General features: G+C 35.8%; 1 protein-coding gene across 2 annotated transcripts in view; it reads left to right on the forward strand.

Moving 5' to 3' along the window:
* The first annotated feature begins 3,132 nt into the window (after positions 1-3,132).
* LOC107549321 (metabotropic glutamate receptor 4-like) overlaps positions 3,133-23,803 on the forward strand; it is a 182,749-nt gene continuing 162,078 nt past the window's right edge. For both annotated transcript variants that reach the window (XM_016230369.1, XM_016230370.1), the window contains exon 1: positions 3,133-3,484. The gene's annotated coding sequence lies outside the window, so the exon portion shown is untranslated. The remainder of the gene's footprint in view (positions 3,485-23,803) is intronic.

The following is a 23,803-nucleotide window of genomic DNA, read 5'->3' on the forward strand; positions in this document are numbered from 1 at the left end:
TTGTCAAGCTACTCATTATTTAAAAAGGATCAACTGCATTTTTCAAAAACAACAAACTTTATCAAGATGACAGCATTTGAACAGATCAGTTCACTCTAAATACCACCAATACATCACAAAACAGCATAATTTGCACAGCTGAACTGAAAACCATGATGGATAATTGCATTTAATGAAGAGACAGACAGAGAGAGAGACAGACAGACAGACAGAAAGACAGAGACAGACAGACAGACAGACAGACCGACCGACCGACAGACAGACAGATAGATAGATAGATTGCTGCTGTGCCTTCATGGCTTCTGTGTTAACACTTTTTAACACTTTTGCATGTGAAATGATTAACAGCATTCCTGTTTGAATATATGTGTGTGTAAGAAAGAGTATATAGGGAAAGCAATGATCCAAAAGCACTAGCTCTGTACTAAAAGTGGTCGTGTTGCCAAGATGAGCAGAGACTCTGGCAGCACTGTAATTTGCCACCTTGAGGAGTTTATCAGTAACATGCTGGCCAATGTTCCTACAGTGGCTTGGCAGCTTGGCTTCTGAGCAGTAAAGCTGCTTGGCTAGACACCAAAGAGGCATGGGCTTTGTCCGACAGGGACAAAACGGTGCTGCAGGACTCTACTGAATCTAGCTCTGTTTGTAATATTTTGGTATTGATGATTTTTTTTAGAATGCTTAGGAGGAATAGACAGTAGATGGAAAGATACTGCATGGATTTTACAAGCCACCACCCACCAAGATTATTGGTGACACATCATATATTCGATGCAGTCACATATTCAGTTTTTTTTTTCAGTTTTGTGTGTTTATAAATGTGTATGTGTGTGTGTGTGTGTGTGTGTGTGTGTGTAGAGTATGTATACATACATACTCTACACATACATAACTGTCACATATTCAGTTTTTTTTTTCAGTTTTGTGTGTTTATAAATGTGTATGTGTGTGTGTGTGTGTGTGTGTGTGTAGAGTATGTATACATACATACTCTACACATACATAACATAACATTTATTTTAAAATAAAATAAAAGGGAGAACTGATGTTTGCAGTTTAGGTATGTGTAAATTGTAGTAAAAAAATTTGGCCATAAGTAAGCATTTCTCTCCACTAGGGGGTGATATTGTACAATTTAAAAAGTGCACTTATTTCTGCGATTTCCCAAAACACGAATAAAGCTCAGAATTTTTGGATAGCATAAAACCTAATTGGAGAATTAGCATTGACTGCGTCTGGTAATAAACTGTCTTAGCTTACTCCTAGAACATTCAATTATAGCTGAATGGGCCAAGAGGTAATGCCAAATGACCTCAGTAAAAACATTTATACAAATTCACAGAATTAAATGCAGATGCAGGGAGCAATAAAGTGATAAGAATGAATAAGAAAAATATGACATATACTGTATATTACTGTAAAAAGATATACAAATCTGTTCTGGATATAATTTTGTCTCACCAGACTGGTCTGCAACTCCTTCTCCGTGTCCACTGATATAGTTAGACTTTTAGAAATGACTTTACATGAGTGTCAATGAATAAAAAAAATAAAAAAATAAAATTGTCAGCAAACAACTGATAAATAGTTCTTGTGAAGGGGGTTTAACCTAAAATGTCATTCTGCCTTTTTAAGATTAGCATGAGCAACAAGCTGTATAGGTTAACACTAGGAAGATACCAGTATATTGTGCACACTACATTAGTCATTTTGTTATCATAATCCCCTGGGGAAATGGTTTGGAAGACACTGAAGTTGGAGGCATGTATGTGAATAAATTATTACGAATTCATAATAAAATATCCCGAGAGAATGCTCAAATACAACACTACCATCCAAACGTAGATGTTGCCTACCTTTTATTCAAGCCCAGATTTGTAGTAACGTGCTTTGTGACTAAATGTGTCCTCAAAAACAGCAACGTATAAATGGGTATATTTAGCATTCCAAAAAAGTGTCCTTCAGGACATTCTGTATTTTTAAATCCTCTTTTGCTCACTGCACCGTGGTTATCAATGCCCTGAATCTTTATGCTTTATATTTTACATCTTGGATGTACAAGAAGCTGTACAATTGTCTCCAGGACATTTACACTGCTTTTAAAAGCATATTCAACTAATTTCCTTTCCAAACTGAAGAATACAGTAGATAAAAAAAAGCCATCCTAATGGGATCAAACAAGACTGCTTTAAAAAATAAAAATCTAATAAAATCCTCCTGGATAAACTGAAGTGCTTTTTTTCTTCTCAATATTATTGTTTATTCAGTAGTGGTTCTTTTATTTACAGTAAAATGGTAAAATAGCAACTATGATTGCTGTTATTTAACTGTAACAATTTACAGCGACAATATTTATAGGCATTACAGAATTCTGTGTGATTGTATATTTGATATAATTGTATATATTATATAATGTTAGTATACCAACTTATCTGAGCTGATATACATCTGTTGTCCTTCAGGGTATTGTGGGAATGTAAATTTCCCCATAAATTATGATATTTAATTAATAATAATAATAATAAATCATTACTATGTGAGATATACACATTGTCTTGTTAAATATAATATTTTTTTATCAATAAATTAGAAGGTATTTCATAATTTTTACTTCTAAAAAGCATTTTTATAGGGCACTCATTACCATAAATTGCATTTATTTACAGTTATTTCATTTATTGACTTTTAAAATATAAACCTTTACTATATATTGTAAGGTAATGTACAGTAAACAATTATTCATTTATTCTGTAGCATTTTTAATCAATTTTTATTACATTTTTATCTCATCATTTGTATCTCCAGCATTTTTTGCACTTGTATCTCATCAAGGTTGCTTAAATAATTGTAAATATAATTCTATTAGAAATCCTGCCTGAATTTTCTTGTAGGAATTTCCTGTAGCCTTTATTAAAAACATCCTTACGTGCTTTTAAGTCCGTGCATATGCAGACATATTTATTAAAGAGATCAATCATTTTTTGTTAGCTGCACGAAAGCTCTTTCATCAGTCAGTGTATTTTCTGCGTTGTGTGAGTGTGTATGTGTGTGTGTGATCAAATGGAGTGGGCTATGTGGGCGTTGAACGCACTGCTTCGACTGAAGAGCACTGCCTACATCTCAGCACGGCTCTGCTCTCCAGTTATGCTCAGTGCAGTACTATCTCTTCAGGTATGAGCTCCTAACACAAGAACAGTATTTGCCAATATTGAATGAATGGACACGGAGACTTGGAGAAATGGAAAGTACTTCGGCTCCGAGAGCGTTTCAGCACCACTTTCACTGGACAGCGCAACAGCTTTTCCCACTTGGTATCGCGCTTTGGGAGAATTGCGTGTGATTTCCGTACGTGGGGAATGGAGTTTGTCGTATTGGGGGCCATCGTACCTCAAGTGATTAACGAGATACCCAAAAATCTGCAGTCGACTGTGTTTAGGTGATCATACTGGAGGTGTTTGGCAACAGCGGCGGCAGATAGAAGAAGGTAAGTGCATGGAAATGGGTCAACTTTGAACATCTCTCACGGATTCCTTGCGGGAGAAGCGTCGCTCGATACATTTCGTCGATGTTGATTTGTTGACATCATAGCGATTTTTCTTGGTCTTGGCACGATGTCTGTGAGACATTTAGAAGAGAATGGCTTCAACATATATATTGACCAGTAGTGCGGCACTTTGGCGAATCAGACTTTTCTGTGATCATATGGCGTTTTTTCGGCATTGCTCTGTGAATATAGCAGACGGAAGTTCTGCCCATCACTTTGTTCTAAACAACAGGTTTTACTGTTGTACATCAACGCCTCTTGGAGTGAATGCATATCACTGATTCATATGCTAATCGTCAGGACTGAATGTTTCTATTAAGGTTTACTGGGGAAAAAATGTTTACAAGTTGGATCGGTGGGCTTCCTCGCAATGAGAATATTTTAATGGTGAATAATATTTCAGTCTGTCTCACATATTGACTCTCGGTCACTTGCCGCTACAGAAGTGAGATTTCCACAAAATAATAGCTGTAGGCACGATGTCTGTGAGACATTTAGAAGAGAATGGCTTCAACATATATATTGACCAGTAGTGCGGCACTTTGGCGAATCAGACTTTTCTGTGATCATATGGCGTTTTTTCGGCATTGCTCTGTGAATATAGCAGACGGAAGTTCTGCCCATCACTTTGTTCTAAACAACAGGTTTTACTGTTGTGCATCAACGCCTCTTAGAGTGAATGCATATCACTGATTCATATGCTAATCACCTGTCAGGATTGAATGTTTTTATTAAGGTTTACTGGAGAAAAATCTTTACAAGTTGGATAGGTGGGCTGCCTCGCAGTGAGAATATTTTAATGGGGAATGATATTTCAGTCTGTCTGACATATTGAATCTCTTGGTCATTTCTCATTAGCCGCAACAAAAGTGAAATATTTGAAGATGGGTCAGTGACATAAGCATGTACGAGATAAGGAGGAGAAATCTTTTAAAAATGTAATTTAAATGCATGTGACAAGTCCATCAAATTTAATCAAATGGGTATATTGTGACAAGTCCATCGAATTAAATAAAAAATGCTGTTTAACCATCAAAAAAATTTGTGTGTGTATATATATAAAGTATATATATATATATATATATATATATATACATACAGTACACACACACATTATTTAAATACGTTATTTAAAACATATGTATGTTTTTTTACATTATTTGAGCTAAACACACTTTCTTTTACATTAAATTAATTTTTTTATAGTTTTCTTGTCACATGACAAAATGGCTGCATGTTGGCTATGCCTCGCTGACTTTTATTTGGGATTTGAGGGATATATATATATATATATATATATATATATATATATATACACACACACATTTGTATACAGACACACATTTTCATATTTTTCATATACAAAATAAAATCTCCATGCAGCTACAACACCTAAGAATTGTTTACTTTAAGCACCACAAATAAAGATGAACATGAATTGAGAATTTGAAGCATATCTATTTTAGAAAATATTTTTGGATGTTTTGCATTTAAATGTATCATTTTATAGTTTAATAGATGCATCATGTCATTGACCCAGATATAGCCTGTGGAGGTCTGGAGGAAGCGAAGAGTTTTATCAGCCTTGCAGATGTCAAACCTTGAGGCCATCTGGAGCAGATGGGCTAGTTTAGAAAGCATGCTAGATGGGTTTGTATAAACTTCTCCGCATGCTTTAATACCATTAATGGATGTTTTGGCATTAGCAATAGTTTTTGCTATCTAAATGTGTCTGTAATTGGCACTGGAAATTGCCAGAGACAAGTTAAATGAAACACCTGTAAGAAATAAGGAGTTGGGAGGTGGCAGTCAGAAGGCTGCACGGAAGTCTCGATGCCTTGACTTGTAACTTTGTACCACAATACCGCATGGCATTGTCAGATCTAATAATCAACTATGTAATACAAAAGCATACACCTACATGATGTGCTATAACAATGTGTGATGGAGTGCAGTGACTTTTGTAGTATGGAGAGGCTGTCGCAGCAATGACTCACTCCCTGGGTCTTTGTGAGAGCGCTACGAACCCATTGATCATAAAGCACAGAGTACTGCATTTCCCTGTTTTGCCACTGCAAAAAGAGTTTTCTGTGGCCGCTGGTTGGACAACATGAAGAGCTGCCGTGGAAACTGGGCGTATGATAGAGAAGCATGGCTCTCGGCGTATGCATAGCCAAGTGCGGTATGAAGTCACTTCTCCAGACTTCATTAGTCCAGAGAAGCTTTTAAAGCAATGGAAAGAGCTTTTGCTTGGAATGTTAAGGTCTGGTGATTTCAGGCTCCGCCAAGATGGCTCTATTACATAATTGAATGAGCTAATGAACTTTTCCATCACGGCGATAGGGAAGTCAGGAAAACTGGTGCGGTGCCAACTTGTAAACTTTTGGCCTGTGACAAATTTTGTACTTCTCTCTGGTCACTCGATGACATCAATTGATGAAGTGTACGTTTGGGCTCCTTATGAGTCTGATCACGCACCATGTAAGTTCTGCTCAGTAGAAAAAGAAGCAACACTAGGTTTTATACATTATTCATAGGTTTTCTTAGGACTCTTGCTCTGTAAATGCCATTTGACCCTGAGTTTTCCTCTGGGTTGAGAGTCTGTATCGGTTAACGTTGTTTACCTCCATCGAGAGCAGACTGAATAAACTAAATAAGTCATAATGCTCGTCCTTCACCTGTTGTCACCTTTCTAGTCTATAGGCAAGGAATTTATATACGGGAAATGTGTTTTGAATTATCTGTTTATGTCAATGTTTGTTATTATTTGCAACTGAATATAGTTACCAACTGCTGACAGATGGCCGGAAGCTGCTTGTTAGCACCTAAATAACTCTATTAACAGTTTCCATTTTCTAAAGTCCTTGTATTGGGAGCAATTCGTGACATTTCTGTGGTGTGAAATAGACTGGCAGAGACCCATAAAGCTTCGCTCTTATTTGAGTTTACTTTTGAGTAATGGTTATGAGCTAAAACCGATAATGTCACTGCAATTAGATTCAGATTAAATGTAATTCAGATTGACCATTGATGTTGGAGGTTTGGCACAACACTACCAGAAATGATTATAATGATGCTTCTTTTTGGATTGGAACTCTTACTTGATGAAGAAATAGAGGATTTTGCATTTGATGTGAAATGATAATGAGTATATTTTTAACGTTGCTGAGGGTGGTTAATGGCAGACCTACTTTATTCCAATGCATCAGTCAGGGGATCATACTGTGATGTGATATGATGTGGGAATTCAGTCTTTGCATTTTCACTGTTGCTATGAATGTTGTATTTTTAAATCTGTTGCCTGCTGTTCAGGGCCAGAGCGTTGAATATCACAGTTTGGATGGGGGAAAATGTGACATGCATGTGGATAAGATTATTGTAATGTCTGGTTTCAGCTTCTGTGGGTGCGTTAAATTCGCTATCGCCGGCTGGCGAAAAAGCGGTCCTCTTTAAGATCAAAAACCGTTGCTTGAGGAAGTTCGACTGATATCGCAACTTAATTACTTCAACCAACTGACTAAGCATAAAAACACATTCTGACTCAATTTAGTCCTGTGTCAGAGGCTCTTGCTTATAGATTTTCTGCCCACATTATCTGATGACACCCTCTGGCACAGAGGGCTAGAAGAGGAGACAGTGTATTGAGTGTAGTGTGATAGCCTATAACAGGTCATCGCCTACATCTGTTTTTCACATCAGTACAGTTCAGAGTGGCATGACTTTATCAGATGCAGACTCTCCCTCTCCTTTTCTTGCGCTATCTCTCGCCTCTATTTCTTGCCTTCGCCTTCACAGGCCGGGTAAATAGCAGTACGTGATGCAGACTTGTGACATGGAAGAATTTAAATTAAGATCATTACCCAAATATTAACAAGCCTTGCATATTTAAAGCGATGTGATCTGCGGCATGACAGCTCAAGTCATAAGTGTGTTAGCGGTGAAGATTCACAGCAAAAATTGCTTTCAGAAAAAATATAAATAATCAAATGTGCGATTCATGAGTTATTAAAATCAAAATGTACCCTCTTAACACATGTTTCTGGTCTTATTAGGCATGATTTACCAGCGCACATTTTCCCAAAGAAAATAATGTGTTTTTTGTAATCTTTAATTTACATTAATTCATTTAGCAGATATTTTTATCTAATATGAATTACAAATAAGGAATACAACAATTTGGCTTAAGAAGGAGATACCACAAGAAGTGTTAGCAATAGCATTTTCAAACATTGTCCAGAATAGTACAAGCTAGAAAAAGGAAGGATATAGGAATAGTGAAGACAGAGAAAAATAAGTGTTTTTTTTTTTTTTTAAGTCGGCAGGATGCAGTTAAAGGGTTACTTTTACGGGTTTGGAACGACATGGGGGGGGAATGACAAAATTTTCATTTTGGGGTGGAGTAACCATTTAAGCATGGAAACCCGTTTCTACCACATAATATAAAAATAAAAAGGCTAATTGTGACTTTTATCCCACATATTAGATTTTTTTTTTCTTACAATTCTTACTTTATATCTCGCAGTTCTGACTTTTCTTCTCAGAATTGTGATTGCGATTTAACATCTCAGTTTATATCTCGTATTTGTGTGTTTATATCTCATAATTCTAAGTTGATATCTTAAAATTCTGAAATTTTAAAAAGGAGGAAAGGACGTGTGGCCAAGTATGGTGTCCCATACTTGGAATTTGTGCTCTGCATTTAACCCATCCGAGTGCACACACACACAGCAGCGAGTAGTAAACAAACACGCGCACACACACACACACCGTGAACACACACACACCGTGAACACACAACCGGAGCAATGGGCAGCCAAATCCTACGGCACCCGGGTAGCAGTTGGGGGTTTGGTGCCTTGCTAAAGGATCTCACCTCAGTCGTGGTATTGAAGGTGGAGAGAGCGCTGGATATTCACTCCCCCCCACCTACAATCCCTGCCGGACCTGAGACTCAAACCCGCAACCTTCGGGTTACAAGTCCGACTCTCTATCCATTAGGCCACGACTGCCCCTATATGAGTAGTTTTTTCTCAATTTTCTCTCAAGTTTCAGTTGTTTCTTGAAAATGGTCAGCATTCGGCTGTCTGGATAGGCTTAGGAAGATCATTCCGCCAGCAAGGAACAGTGACAGGAAATGTTCTGGAAATTGAATGAGCTAATTAAAATAATTTTTTTCTGTTTCTGAAACTACTCATATAGGCTATTGGTAAATGTTAACTGATAGCCAAATAGCTATTAAGACATTATTTTTTCTCCATCCTGGTATGAATTGTTCACTACGGTCTAGTAATTTCCCAGTAGATAACATCAAGTCTCATCCCACGTATATTTTGTTTCAAATATCCTGTTTCACTCGTAAATATGTGACATTATGGACACAAAATAGGTTTGCGAATGAATGCCTTTTCATACTGCGTTTAAGACGAGCAATTTTCTTCTCAGTTAGATTCATCTTGGCGTAATGATGTTTAGGTACTTTTACTCAACAACGAGACCTAGATATTCATTAAGAAAGAGATCTTTGCAGCCTATTTAAATAGAAAATAGTTCACTGCTCCAGTATATGATTGTGTAAGTGTGTAATGAGACATATTAGGTCATATTGAGTGTCTTCATTCCAGACCATCTGCTTTAGGAGACCCTGGCCAACTGCTCGAAGACTGGGGGGAGCGCAGCACTAGCATCATCGCCGTCCCCGACAGTGTTTCTCAATCCACAGCATACACAGCAAAAACGTTCCTATGTGCTCTATTACAGCAAATGGGCCGTGTAGTGTTTTGGGTAAGAGGATCTGTGGCACAAGATCGTACCCCCCCCCAGAGGAACTCAATGGACTGTATGAAACAGAGAAGTCAGTAGTCTGGCTCGCGCTCTGCATCGGTTCATTTCAGAGCGATGGTTGCAGGGTATTGTCCACCTCTCTGGTGAGAGCCAACTCATTAGGCCGCTTCTGCATGGGCGTCTGGATGCAAGGCACGTGCGTCGCTTCTGAAGTGCTCCTCTTTTTTCCCCAAATTTTCTTTTAAATCATCTTTGTTTGCTCGACTGCACTCGGAGCTTGATATAGGACTTGCTTGAAAAGCAAAAAAATATATTTTTGGTACCCACAGTGATAAATGATGTGTAAATGGTCATTAGTCATTTGGCAGAACAGTGAGTAATGAAAAAAATAATGACGGGCAAATTAAGAAGAGGCAATAAATCATATGCTACACTTTAAATATTTGAAATTGTCTGCATAGAAATAGTATCTGTATAATCAAAATGTTTTATAGATGTCAAATGCGTATTGAAACAAATGAATGAGTATATATACAGTGGCTCCAAGTCTAATCAGAAAACATATTGAAAATCTGTTCAATCATGAGTTTTATTACTTAAACCTGAAAAGTTTTAGGGTTTAATAAAATGAAAGCAAAGAAATTTTAAAAGAGGAAAAATTATCTTAGATTATGTACTGTTTCTGGATCAATAATCAAATAATGTTTGAGTTTTTAACTTTGATCATGTGACCTTTTCTACCTTTTTCTTCCTTCCGCATTCCCTTTGGAACATTTTTAGATCATGCTAGATAACATGGATCATTTACACAAACCTGAGTTCTGCTGTTGTTAAAGGAATATTTCACTTCATCACTTCCTCAACAATGGATCCTCTGCACTGAATGGGTGCCATCAGAATAACAGTCAAAACAGCTGATAAAAAAAAGCATCACAATATCTCTCGCTTCAAAATTGTGTAAATGGTGCTTGATCTGTGCACATTTCTCTCCTGATTCAGACAAGATTCAGAGTTTTTTTCACTGGAGAAAGCAGTATTATGAATAGAGGACTCGTATTTTAGCTGGAAGCAACTGTTTTATAAAACACGCAGCTTTTCACTTCACAAGATGTTGACTGATGGACTAGAGTGGTATGGATTACTTGTGGATTATTGTGATGTTTTTATCAGCTGTTTAAACTTTCATTCTGATGGCACCCATTCACTGCAGAGGATTCACTGATGTGCAAGTGATGTAATGCTAAATTTCTCCAGATGTTTGGGTGTCTTTTCAATTTTCTGCAAATATTCATTTTTGGGTGAACTGTTCCTTTAAAGTAAAAGGTGGGCATACTTTATAAAAGATATTTATAAAGATATTCTGAAAATCAAGTTAAATGCTCATTTTTACCTTCAATTCTGCTCATAATACAATTTGTAATGCAAAAATTGGATTTCATCATAAAAGATTGCAAAAGATAAGAATTACTCAGTCAATAGCAGTTTTTTACAGCAATTTATCATCATCTGATTGACTGTATGCTGTAATTTTACCTCTGGAGGGAAACTCACCATTAACCCACCTGAGGAGATTCTGTGCTGTTGTATTGATCTTTGCCCTTGCTACCCACATAGCATGAATTACCCTGTGCAAAGATCTCTATTAGCCCAGCCCACACGAATCCAGCAGCGCCATTTCAACTGTATTCTGCATATTCCTTCAAGATATTCAACAATGCAATGCAACAGCGCAAAGTCCTGCCGAGACTTTGTGTCTCCTATGTCACGTTGAGCGGCAGACCCCCGTATGAGCGCCTCATGTGAAATGGTGTGTGAAATGAGCACATTTAACTAGCCCACCAGCATCATGCTCAGTCCTCGGCCGGGGCAGACTTACAGCCAAAGACTCGCTGTCCTGACACTGCCAATTGGATCATATTCTCCCTCCTATCTCACGCCGCCAGATTATGTGTTTCCTTTTTGTCTCTGACTCCAGGGGCGAGGGGCCGCATGTAGAGGTTAAATGAAAACGATCAGCTCCTTTCCCACCATTTGAAGTGAATCTACGGTGACTGGGAACACGGACATCACTGGATGCTTTTATAGAGCAAGCAAGCTCCATTCACACTTGCGCGTTGAAAGCTGTTACTGAACTGTTGTGATAAGTGATTTTTTCCACACAACTTATTTGATGCATCTTCCCTTAAATGGAAGAAAAGTTCTGTGACCACAAAGTGTGACTGTTATGAAATCACTGACCTACCTAGCAGTAACATGACTAGTTCTGGCTTTTGTGCTATAGCCTTGAATCATTTTTTTTATTTTTATGTATGTATACTGCAGCAATTTTAATAGCAAGTTGATTTAATATCCATTGGCTGTATTTTAATTCCCTGTTTTCAGTGCAACTGAGCGGCACGACTTGACAGCTTCTGAGTGTTTGCTAAAGTGAAGAATTCTGAGGGCAGGCAGTGAGTGAGTGTTTCTTTTCTTTCTCTTGCCAATGTTGTTTTTAATATTCACTAATTACTCACTTTGTATATATCAGGGTTATGCAAAATTCATGAGGATTTTTGGACGTCTTTCATTTCGTTAGTGTGAATTTGGAGTGACAGGAAGAGGAATTTACTGAATTGCAATTCGTATGTTCACAAAGGCTGCATTTATTTGATCAAAATACAGTAAAACAGTAATATTGTGAAATGTTATTACAATTTAAAATAAGTATATATTTCATATATTTTAAATATATTTTAAAATGTAATTTATTTAGGTGATGGCAAAGTCTTTACTCCATTCTTAAGGATCCTTCAGAAATCATTCTAATATGCTGATTTGTTGCTCAAGAAACATTTCTTAGTATTATCAATCTTGAAAACAGTTGTGCTGCATAATATTTTTCTGGAATTGTAATACATTGTTTGTTTTTTTAGGACTCTTTGAATTGAAAGTTCAAAAGGACAGCATTTATTTGAATTTTTTTAACAATGTGAAAGTGTTGCTTTAAAGTGTAAGTGTTAAATCAATTTAATGGGTCGTTGCTGAATAAAAATATGAATCTCTTAAAAAAGTCTAACTGACTCCAAAGCTGCAGTATAGGCTTCCAAACCTTTTATTTTTCAAAGATTTAAACATTTAAATCTTGTCAAACTTTGCTCTTCTAGTTAAAAGTTTTAGTTATAAGAATATTTTCATTTACTTCCTTACATTTAGATGTAATTGCTACTTTGTTGCCTCATTTCAAATTCAGTTCAAATTAAGTTGCTGATTGTTTATTAAAACAGCATAATTTAGATTTTAGAATTAGCCAACACTTTTTTATTATACCAGCCTAATTTAATATAGGGCTAAAAACACATCCAGAGCGTAATTGAACTACACTCAAAAAAATGCTGGGTTAAATACAACCCAGTGCTGGGTAAAATATGGACAAACCCAGCAATTGGGTTGTTTTTTTGACCCAGAGTTTGGGTTACTACCCAGAAGGTTGGGTTAAACACTTAACACAACCGCTGGGTCAAAACAACCCAATTCATGAGTTTGTCCATGTTTCACCCAGCACTGGGTTGTATTTAACCCAGCATTTTTTACAGTGTGGGGTAGTCTAGTCATGATATATCTCTGATGTCTAAAATGGAGTATGGGCTCAGCCCCTATTGTTCAGTGACAGTCTAGACATGCCGCTGACTTAAAACAAATTTCTTTGCATTCCCTCTATCTTCTTGAAATGAGCAACAGAGGCTGAGTCAATCTCTCAAATTCGCCAGATGTAACAGAATGGCAGAAGCTGGGACAAAAAATAATGAATGCAGCACTTGAATGCGAGCCCAGCCCTGTTGGCGTACAGTTTGTTCCCTTTCGCCCTCTGATTTCGCAATACAGAACCTCAGTTGGGGAGGAGTTGCCTCTTTCAAACCTAACATCTCTAACAATGTGAAATGGGCCAGCTTGGAGGCTCATTAAGGAAATAGAGAGGACATGCCTCCATACTAGAAACCCAAGCTTTGATAATGAGATATAATTATTTACTTTGAGCTGCCCCAATTAATAATGCATGGTCTGCAACCAAGAGAGATGGGCTGCACTATAATTCTCCACCAGAGCTGCGTTATGAAGCCTGGTAATTGTCATGAGTGTACTAGAGGAAAAAGGCTTCTCCGATGTTAATGAATCCCTGAGTTTTTGTCTAGGCCTCCCCCTCTGCATGTGTGTGCACTTCTGTAGACCTTAGTCAGGGTAGACACCATTTTTAATTTCACGCAATAGAAACCAAATTTGTGAGGGATAGACGTAGAATCTCTTTAATAGGTTCTGCTGTATTAAGATTCTAAGGTTCTAAAGTACATTTTTTGGAAAGATTTATTTTGCATGTAGTAGCAGTTGAACATTCAGCACTTGGATATGCAAGAGTACAAGCAGCTGAACACGTTGTACATCAGTGTTCCCTCTAAGCTGCGTGCATGTTTCTTCCATGCAAATCCATAGAAGGCAGGCTCAAAAATGTGGGAAAAAGCAAGAGATTTCTTGAATCAGAGCTAAATGAATGGGCAGCATTTCAATTGGAGCACATCCGAATGTCCATTGATTTTTTTTTCTCCAACTGAAACTGGAGCTGTGAAAAATTCTGTATCCACAAACAGTACGAGAGATTCATAGTGGCACATATGGAAGCTTGGAAAGGTCATGCAGTATTGCCATGAATTAATTATAGTAATAATAAAAATGGTTTATAATTAGAATTTTAAATATAGAATAATTCCAAATAGAATCATTTCTAGTGTTATTGATGTCAGGTAATGCCCACTTTGGAGTGTTAGTTCTTTTTTAATTTTGAGTATCTATACTATTTTAAATAGCTGCCACAATAGTATGTGACATATATCAATTTGAATGGTTTGAATTTGGAAAGGGGAAATCATTTCAGAGGCTTGAAAAACATAAGATGAGTGCGCTGACATGCTAATTGCAGCTTTTCATGTAAGTTTTATTTATATTATAATCTATATTCAGAAGAAACTAGTAAAGATATAAAAGTAGCATACAGTATCATGGATGATATTGTGATAGTCTCTATAAGAAGCAGCAAAATAAGCTCATTATTTTATGAAAAAGACTGTTTAGTTGCTGGCCCATTTTATCTACCCCAGGCATGAAATTCAGTATCTCATATTTATATTTTATGAATGCAGTACCCATAGATTTGCGCATACCCACATAACCAGCACACAGCATGCTCATACACATGAATCACTGTATTTATTACAGCAGTTATTAGTTAAAAATTACAACTGCACATAAAAGCAATGGTGAAGACTGGATATGAGGAATGTTACTTTAAAATGCTCACTGTTCCCTCTGTCTCTCACTCTCTCTCTCACACACACACACGCATTTACTTAGTTATCTAAATGGGGACAATTTAAAAAAAACTTTGTTTACTTTATTTTTATACCAGTTTTACAAATGAGGACATCCCCAAAGGGAGGTTTTTTGGAGATTTTGTCAGGTTTAGCTCACTAAACCAGTACACACACACACTCACACACACACTAATATGTTCACACAGAATGGTAACAATGAGCTAGTGTGTCTTTTTAAAGGAATTCTTTTTTTTTTCTTTTAATGTTATATACATGTTAATGTCACATTGTTCTTATACTAACATCCAAAAATCCAGGTCAGTCTCTTTCAACTCAATCTCCTCCTACACATTACACATTTATGTAGGTGTGTTTTTTGTTGTTGTAATGGATGATATACATTAAATTAGACATAATTATAATACATTTTTAAAGAGCATGTTTCTTTTTTCCACAATACTATACTATATTATACTATACTACTATACTATATAATTCCCTTTCCTATTTCTCCTGAACACAGTGAACACAATTTATATTGTATAAATATATAATACATACTAGATAGATAGATAGATAGATAGATAGATAGATAGATAGATAGATAGATATATGTATATATTATATAAATATGCTTCTGCTTAAAGGGTCATATAAACATAGTCTATATGTAAATTAATTTAGATTTATATTATTAATTAATATTAGGTTTTGCAGAGCAAGAATAAAAATTAGACAAAAATGTTGCTGAGCAGTCCATCATTCAGAGACACGTTTTAATTTGTGTCAAATTAAAGTTTATATCTAACCAAGATCTATTGGGATCCTTCCAAGGAAACTGAAGGAAGATAGAGTTCAGATCCGTATGTGTCTGAAGATGTTACTGGATTAGCTATCCTGCTGGAGACCATACATGGCTCAGCAACACTGTGTCGTTAACGAGTTGTATGCTTTCACTCTCGAGCACCGCAGTACATGGAAATGGCTGTTGCATCCATGGGGCGTCATCCCATCACTGCATATAGTACTCCGTTCTTGCTTTGTTTATCAGAGTTTCTGCAGAAGCACAGCTTCAGGGGCTGTTCTCTGATCTTTTCCTGGCCCAAGAAGTACGTCAGGCCTGTGTTGAGGGAGTCGTGGCGCTGTAGGTGAGGCCAGGATGAGCATAATACTCTCACATCGAGTGCATTCTGCAGGCGTCCAGCTAGAGCTTGTTATAGCGTTTCCATTGGATTTACTGAATGTGTCATCACACCTTCCTTACAAAAGCAAGCAATATATGACTATTCCACTCTTGCAGCCAGGCCTCGGTCCACACGGTATGAGAATATATGAAACATAAGGAGACATAAGAAAGGAAAAACTCAAGGGGAGATGTCAAAACTCTTTTCGTTACTTACACTATATTTACGCTCTTTCAGTCACAAATAGAAAGAACCAGAAGAATACAAATGACCTGAGGAGCCGCACAACCAAATGCAATAAAATAGAAAGAGATAAATCTGAGAGAATTTTGAAATCCTTATAAGAATAAAAAAAAAAAAAATACACATGCTGTTCCCTCACTTACCTATCTAACAAAACCCAGGAGGAAATACCCAAAAATAAAAGGAAAAGAAATACTATCATACTCCTTACCGGAGTCATTTTGTGTGGATTATTATATACTGGATATAATTTAGCATTAGCAGTAATACTGTTAAAAAGGGCATTAATACAATGACTTACTTTTTAAGCTAAAAATATATGTATAAATGTATAAAATACTACAGTATATGTATATAAACAGCAACATTTTATTTTGTCAATCAAAAAAAATATGTGTAACCTATATAATTGGAAATGTATTAGATGTGAAATATAACTATTAAATATTAAATATTTATAAATTATATATAAATAATATGCATAAAATATGTTATAAATATTGAAAATATTATAAAATTAATTTATATAATGGCAGCATTTTATTTTCATTTATTTTATACACATATTTAGCTAAATGCTGCTGTTCATCATCATGATATTTTGAGTTAATAAATTATGGTATTTTCTAGTTTCATTGGCATTTTTGTGTTTTCTAATCTAATAATATATAATGCTGTCATTCTAATTGACATCCTTGTTGTTTTTTGTGCCAGAAAAATACTCTGATTGCACGAGTAGTGTTATGACCCTGCTTGTATATATTTATACATGAGGATAAAAAAATGACAACCAGTCAGTAAAGCACATGTTGACTACAGAAAGTATTTTCCAAGAGATCCTGGTTGTTATTCGCCGACCCTCATCTACTGTATATATTAATACAGTCATGGTCATAACACTACCCACATGGATTACAGTAAAACAGTAAACAAGTGCTTTACTCCCGGTCATTTATAAAGCATGTATGCATTTCTGTTGAAGACAGTGCACACTGAATTAAAGAAACACACTTGATAAAATGTAAATCAGAGCTAACAAATAGGAAAATCCTAAAGTAATTTACCATGTTAATGCATTTTTGTCATATTTCAGAACATGGCTTACTCATTTGGTATTCAGCTCTTCCAGCTGCATGCTATCTGACAGTGATAATGGTAAAATGGCAAATTCCCCAAGGATATTAGATAGACACGCAGACACGCAGACACACACACACACACACACACACACACACACACACACACAAGATACACATTTGATAAAATGTAAATCAGAGCCAACAAATAGGAAAATCCTAAAGTAATTTACCATGTTAATGCATTTTTGTCATATTTCAGAACATGGATTACTCATTTGGTATTCAGCTCCTCCAGCTGCATGCTATCTGACAGTGATAATTGTAAAATGGCAAATTCCCCAAGGATATTAGATACTCACACACACACATATACTGGGGGAGAGGCAGTAAAATGAGTGATGTTTGAAAGCTTATGGCTTCGCAACGTGGGTGTTTTCTCTTTGTCTTTCCCACGGGGGATGCTCTTGTTGTGTTGCGGGGGCAGCTTCAGCTCTTAGATGATTGAAAAGCACCATCTTAGTCCATAAAAAACCCGCTCTTTCACTTTCCCTCCCGTCAGGATATGCATACCAGTGGCTTGCCAGTGTCTTTGGCTTCTGAGCCGTCGTGTGTACAGAGTCACTGTCTTGATTCCCTTTTGGAAGAGCTTAAAATGGCCGCAGGCACTTTGCTTCCTCCTGCTCTGAGGAAGCCTTTCACATTTGTCACTGACAAACGGATTTGGCGGCACTTGTTGCGCAATGGAAAAAAAAAACACAATATAACGGATAGCGTGCCAGAGATATCCAGGCATAAACACTCAGCAGGATTCCAAACAAGGTTGACCACTGACTGTGTTAACTATGTGCTGTGAAACATCGGTAAGGCAGCAGTCTGATGCCTCTCGCATATGCAATTTATAACTATTACTTGGGCAAATGTCAGGGAAACGCTTGAGCTCATTGTGTCAGATAAGCATGTGAATGAAATCATTGTGCCATGGCTTCAGCGCAAAGTGAGACCATCTATGTACATTTATTCTTATATTTGAAGCAATGTACTGTAAGTAATGTTAGTGTATTTCTGAAGCTGTTTAAAAGTAAATTATGTAATTTCTCTACCACAAAACTATTACTTAAAGAGGTATTGCTCAAATGGCGTTATGTGAGCGAGTTGGATGCCTGTAAGGTGCTGCGCTTTTGTGCCTGTCAGCCTGCAGTGGGTGCTCAAAGCGAGGGGTCAGGGTTTGGCTGGTTTACATGACCCCATTAGCCCCTGGTGGTAGATGCTGTAACTACACCATCTGCTTCCAAAAGGCCTTTTCCGTTATTCTGACTGAATACATTTATTTGTCCAGCTATATGGGGTAAGTTGTCACAATAGAACCAGAATATAGTTTTAAAGCTATATTTATAGAGTAAAATTAATTCACATAACTGCAAAAATGTTAAAGGCAACACAAATTTATTAAAGCATTGTTTTGAAAAAAACATTATTATAAATAAATTGTATAAATTGACTTTGGAACTATCAGGTTCTGTCTACATTCTGAGTGGTTTTGAGATTTTGAACTTCAAAGTTTTGGCACTCCATATACTTTGTAGATAGAACCTTTTTGTTTTCTGAATAAAAAGTCCCAAATTAAAATAACTCAATTTTGACAAAAAAAAATTCAGATAGAACCTTATAATTCCAATTTGACAACTTATTTAAATTTAATTTAAATTTAATCAAAAACATTTTTAATTGAATTTCAAATTAAATTTGAAAAACAACAAAGTTCCTTATCTGACATCTACTGAGAACAATTCGTTAGCTGACACTGCTATTTTACTATTATGTACTATTTTAGTACTTCTTGCTATTTTGAATTGTTTTTATATTTTCAGTTTTCATTTTAATTTTAGTTTGCTAATTAATAATAATTTTATTATAATAATTTTATGTGCGTTTGTCATTTTTATAGTTTTTTTCTATATAGCTTTAATAATAATAATAATCATTAATATTAATTATTTTTTCAATTGTAGTTTTAGAACTTTAACTCAAAAATGATTTTCCAAGGCAGTATTTTTTAATAAAATACTAAATATAAATATAACATGAAAAAACTTAATTCAAATTTTTCATGTAGTATTTATATTTATTATTTTAATTCAGCTTTATTTTAATTACTGAAAACAATTACCACAAATTTTAATTATTTTAATTAATTTTTGAATTATTTTTTAACTTTTAGTTAACAATAACAACACTCATATAAATGTCATTGTGTTTATCCAACATATAGATACTGGTTCTGAAATTTTAGTTTGAAGGACCAAATTTATGAAAATTGTGCTAATTTGAGGAATTTTATGTTCGAAACCAACATGCAAAATCACTGTTAGACAAAAAATCTTTTGATCTCAGATACAGCCGTGACAACAGTCCTCATATAGCTAATATTGTATTGTAGTAGATGTTTCACCAGTGCCTGATTTTTTTTGGAGGGCTCTTAAAAGCATAAAATTGAGTTACATTTTTTCTGTCACAGCTGAGGATGGCCGCTAGTGAAGGGCTTGGAACTGCATGTGTTCTTTCTTGTGGTGCCATCAAGCAATCATGATGTCAGCTTCATATCAGATTTCATACTTTTATAACTGCTGTGGAAATTAAAGGAAATGGTAACGGATAGCTTTTCTCCAGGTATTATAGATGTCCTGAGCTCAAACAAACAGATTGCAATGCCATGTGGTTCTACTAGTGGCACAAAAATGCCACACTTAAACTTTAAAATAATACTAAATGAGAGTTGAGTTTATGGAGGGTATAACATGTTTTCTGAGGGCTTAGCAACACCTACATGGTCACATGCTATCAAGAAAATTGATTCAGTCAAACAATATTTCTCTGTTTGAGTTTGTTTTCATCTTGTTGCTGATTATCTTGGTGCCTGGGAGAAACAAGATAGAAATTCTGCTCTAACCAAGTTGCATCACGCTTGTGGATTACATTGCGCATATACTGCACAAATACAAAGAGGCTGTCGGTGGAAGTTCTGCATCAGCTTTCTAAAAGTACAATGAAACTGGGAAAAATAAAACATGGAAAGAAAATTCATCTTTCTATTCAGGTCAGTGGGAAATGTGTCATGGATGCCATTTAATTAAAAAAAAAGAGCCGTATTTGCCTGCGTTTAGCATTCACAGTTTTTTTTTGTGCATTGTTCTGTTGTTCTTTTTCTTTTTTTCTGAGCATGTGCTTTTGTCTGCTTTGGATATTTCTGGCTCTTGCAGAAACTGAAATTAAGTGGACACCCAAAAGTTGCTGTGGGTGGCGTTTTCTTTATCTCACTTTTCCAGATAATATGAGCTATAGAATACAGTTTACAGGTTTTAGGGTGGCGAGCAGAACAGCAACATTAATGCTGCGTGAATCTGTTAGTCACTTACTTTTTGAATTTATCTGTGAGAGGTTTTTTTAAGAGCTTCTTCTATAGTTAAGTTGTCAAATATCTTCAAATTCAGGGGCACCATGCACCCATTTTTTTTCTCAAGGCGGCACCAGTGGGAGTTTTGGCTCACTTAGGTGCTCTAGGCGAGATAAGTCACCATTAAAAACACAAAAACACTTTAGTATGTCTTTTTTAAGATTAAGATGTCTTGGTATCATTTTTGTTAGCTTGCAAGGGAGTTGTTGTGTATGGCAAGAGCAGGTTTGACCTAACTTGTTCACTAGGAAAAAAGTCACATCTTTTAGGACTTAAATACGAATTCTGAGTTGGTAGACGATGACCGAAGAAAATGCAAATGATAGCAATGCTATGAAAGGTACTCATTTGAAACACAATTAGAAAATGAATTTTAGACAGACATGTCTTAGAATAATCATTCAACTTAAAGGAATAGTTCACCCAAAAATGAACATTAGCTGAAAATGTTCTCACCCTTGGGCCATCCAAGATGTAGAGGAGTTTGAAGAACTCCACTCAACTCTAGTCCATCAAATAATGTCTTGTGAAGTGAAAAGTTGTGTTTGTAATAAACATCCACCATGAAGGCATTTTAACTTTAAACGGTCACTTCTGGCCAAAATAGTGTAACAAATTCAGTGAAAAAGCCCATCCCCTGTTTACCTCTCACATCAAAATCCACCAACACTGTTGACTGTTTTCATGTAAACATTGCTTGATCTGTGCATATTTCGCTTCTGATTCAGACGAGACAACTTGTTCACTGGAGAAAGCAATATTATGGATAGAAGACTCGTGATGGATTTGTTTCTTATAAATGCTAAACTTTTCGCTTCCCAAAATGTTATTTGATGGACTGGAGTTGTATAGATTATTTGTGGATTATTGTGATGCTTTGATCAGCTGTTTGAACTCTCATTCTGACGGCACCCATTCACTGCAGAGGATCCATTAATGAGCAAGTGATGTAATGCTACATTTCTCCAATTCTGTTCTGATAAAGAAAAAAAACTCATCTACATCTTGGATGGCCCGAGGTGAGTAAATGTTCTGCGAATTGAATTTTTTCGAGTGAACTATTTCTTTAATTGCAAATACATTTCTTTTGAAATTGCATTTAAAATCCACTTGGTTAATAAATGTGAATGGGTGTGACACTTTTATTTAAATTCATAACAAAAATAAGCTAAATAGGCCTCTTTGATGATTTTGAAACACTGTACACTTCAGTGATTCTGTCCATTTGCTTTCGACAGAATTTGAATATTACCCAGGCTGGTGTTGGCATGTTCAGAACTGTGCATTATTTTAAAATCCTCATACTTTTTAAATTTTTTTTGAGGATCTTAGCCACAATCTTGAACTCGGCAGCATTATTTTAAAATCTTTATGCTTTTTTTTTTTTTGAGGATCTTAGCCACAATAGACAATACAATAGCAGAGCAGCAACTGTGAGCAGTTGAGAGCCTGCAGGCAGGAAAGGCTACAAGTAACTACAGTAAACAGTAGCACAAGGTCAGGAGATGTCAGCTTATCAGCACTGTTCATGCACAGTATCACGGTCCACTGACAGTAAAAGTTAGGTCAAAATTGCAGAAATTACAGTGTTGAACTAACCATTTAAACCTACAGTGGCCTCCAAAAGTACACTTTTTGGACCTAGGTTTTACTTAAAAATTACAACCAAATATCAACCCAAGCAGCATCTGCAAGCACATGCAGCTAGAACTATTGTCAGAGACATTTTTGCAATTATTTTTAACCAGCTGGTCTCAAAGTGATTTTTTTTTAGATATATGAAATCAGTTCCCCACAGATTCACACTGTTTAGATTTATTAGAAGTGTAATCACAGGTGCAGGTAATGACATTAACTCTGAAAATGACTCACACCTTTTATAAACAACGTTATTTTTTTCAAACACTATTTATAGTGTTTTATTTATTTTTTTATTAAATTATTTATTGTTTTACGTTTGTTGTATATCAGGCTTTATGGCTCATATAGTATGATAGGAGAATATGGAGCTCACACTCAAAGAGGAAAGAAAAAAAAATCCATAAATGTTATTCAGAGGCCCCCCAAAATATGCAATTTGGTGCAGATGTTATTTATATGGCCAAAAAGTAAGATGAAATTCTGATAACTTACATAAGATGTTACATAATATTTTACATATCAATATTTTTATATTTTAAATATGTTAATAGTTTTCACTCTATATCTCCCAATAATTATTAAAAATATTATAAAGAATTTTAATGCTCAGTTTTATTAAATCTAAGTACTTGTGTATAATTGTGGGAAGCAAAATATATTTGAAATGCAATACAATAATGAATAAAATTCCTTAAAGATCCCATATTGGGATATAAATATACTTTTTTCACGATAACTGAGGTCTAGGGGCTATTTAACTACCATATAAGTTTCAAAACAGTCAGTCCACAGTAAAATGCACACAGCCTGCATAAAGTAGCTGTGATTTTTCACGAACCGTTGTGACTTCCGTAAAAAGTTGACGTCAGAACTACACAGTAACCGCCTTCAGTCACCACCCGAGCACAGCCCACAGTCCCACTCTTCTTTTGCCAAACCCCCAGACAAGATTGGCCGACCTGTAACGTTACACTCTCACTCAAAGGATGGACGATCTGACAGGATTGTTGCTATGAGGTGGATCACATCTAACATGTATAGTAAAGACAAACTCACCGTGTCTATCTAGTCATGATGAAGATGTATAAACATTTCAATTTCAGCAGGAAACTATTTTTACAGCTACATTATTGTTCCAGCCACAATTAATCACAACAATGTATATACAATCACAAATGATTAAATATAAATCGTCAGTTTGTTGTTTTACACACATGCACACAGACATTATTTCATACACGACATAGTCGTGAGATGCAAGAAACATAGACATATGGCAAGAAATCTGTAGACGCGCCCATAACAACAAAAGACAATACTTTATTGAACCTTTTCTGATAAGAAGTGTGCGCTGCAAATGCGAGCATTTTTGACGATCGTTTCTGTCCAGTCTGCTGGTTTTATCGCGTTTAACCACAGCTGTCGTCGTTTTTTTTTGTCTGGCAGTGGCAACAGATATGCGATCAAATTTCTAATTCTAATTCTAATTTTGGCACCCAACATCACAACAAGATGATATTTTCAAGTCCCCATGAAATCAA

Source organism: Sinocyclocheilus grahami, unplaced genomic scaffold (genome assembly GCF_001515645.1).
Source record: "Sinocyclocheilus grahami isolate Dianchi unplaced genomic scaffold, SAMN03320097.WGS_v1.1 scaffold368.1, whole genome shotgun sequence".
Lineage (NCBI taxonomy): Eukaryota > Metazoa > Chordata > Actinopteri > Cypriniformes > Cyprinidae > Sinocyclocheilus > Sinocyclocheilus grahami.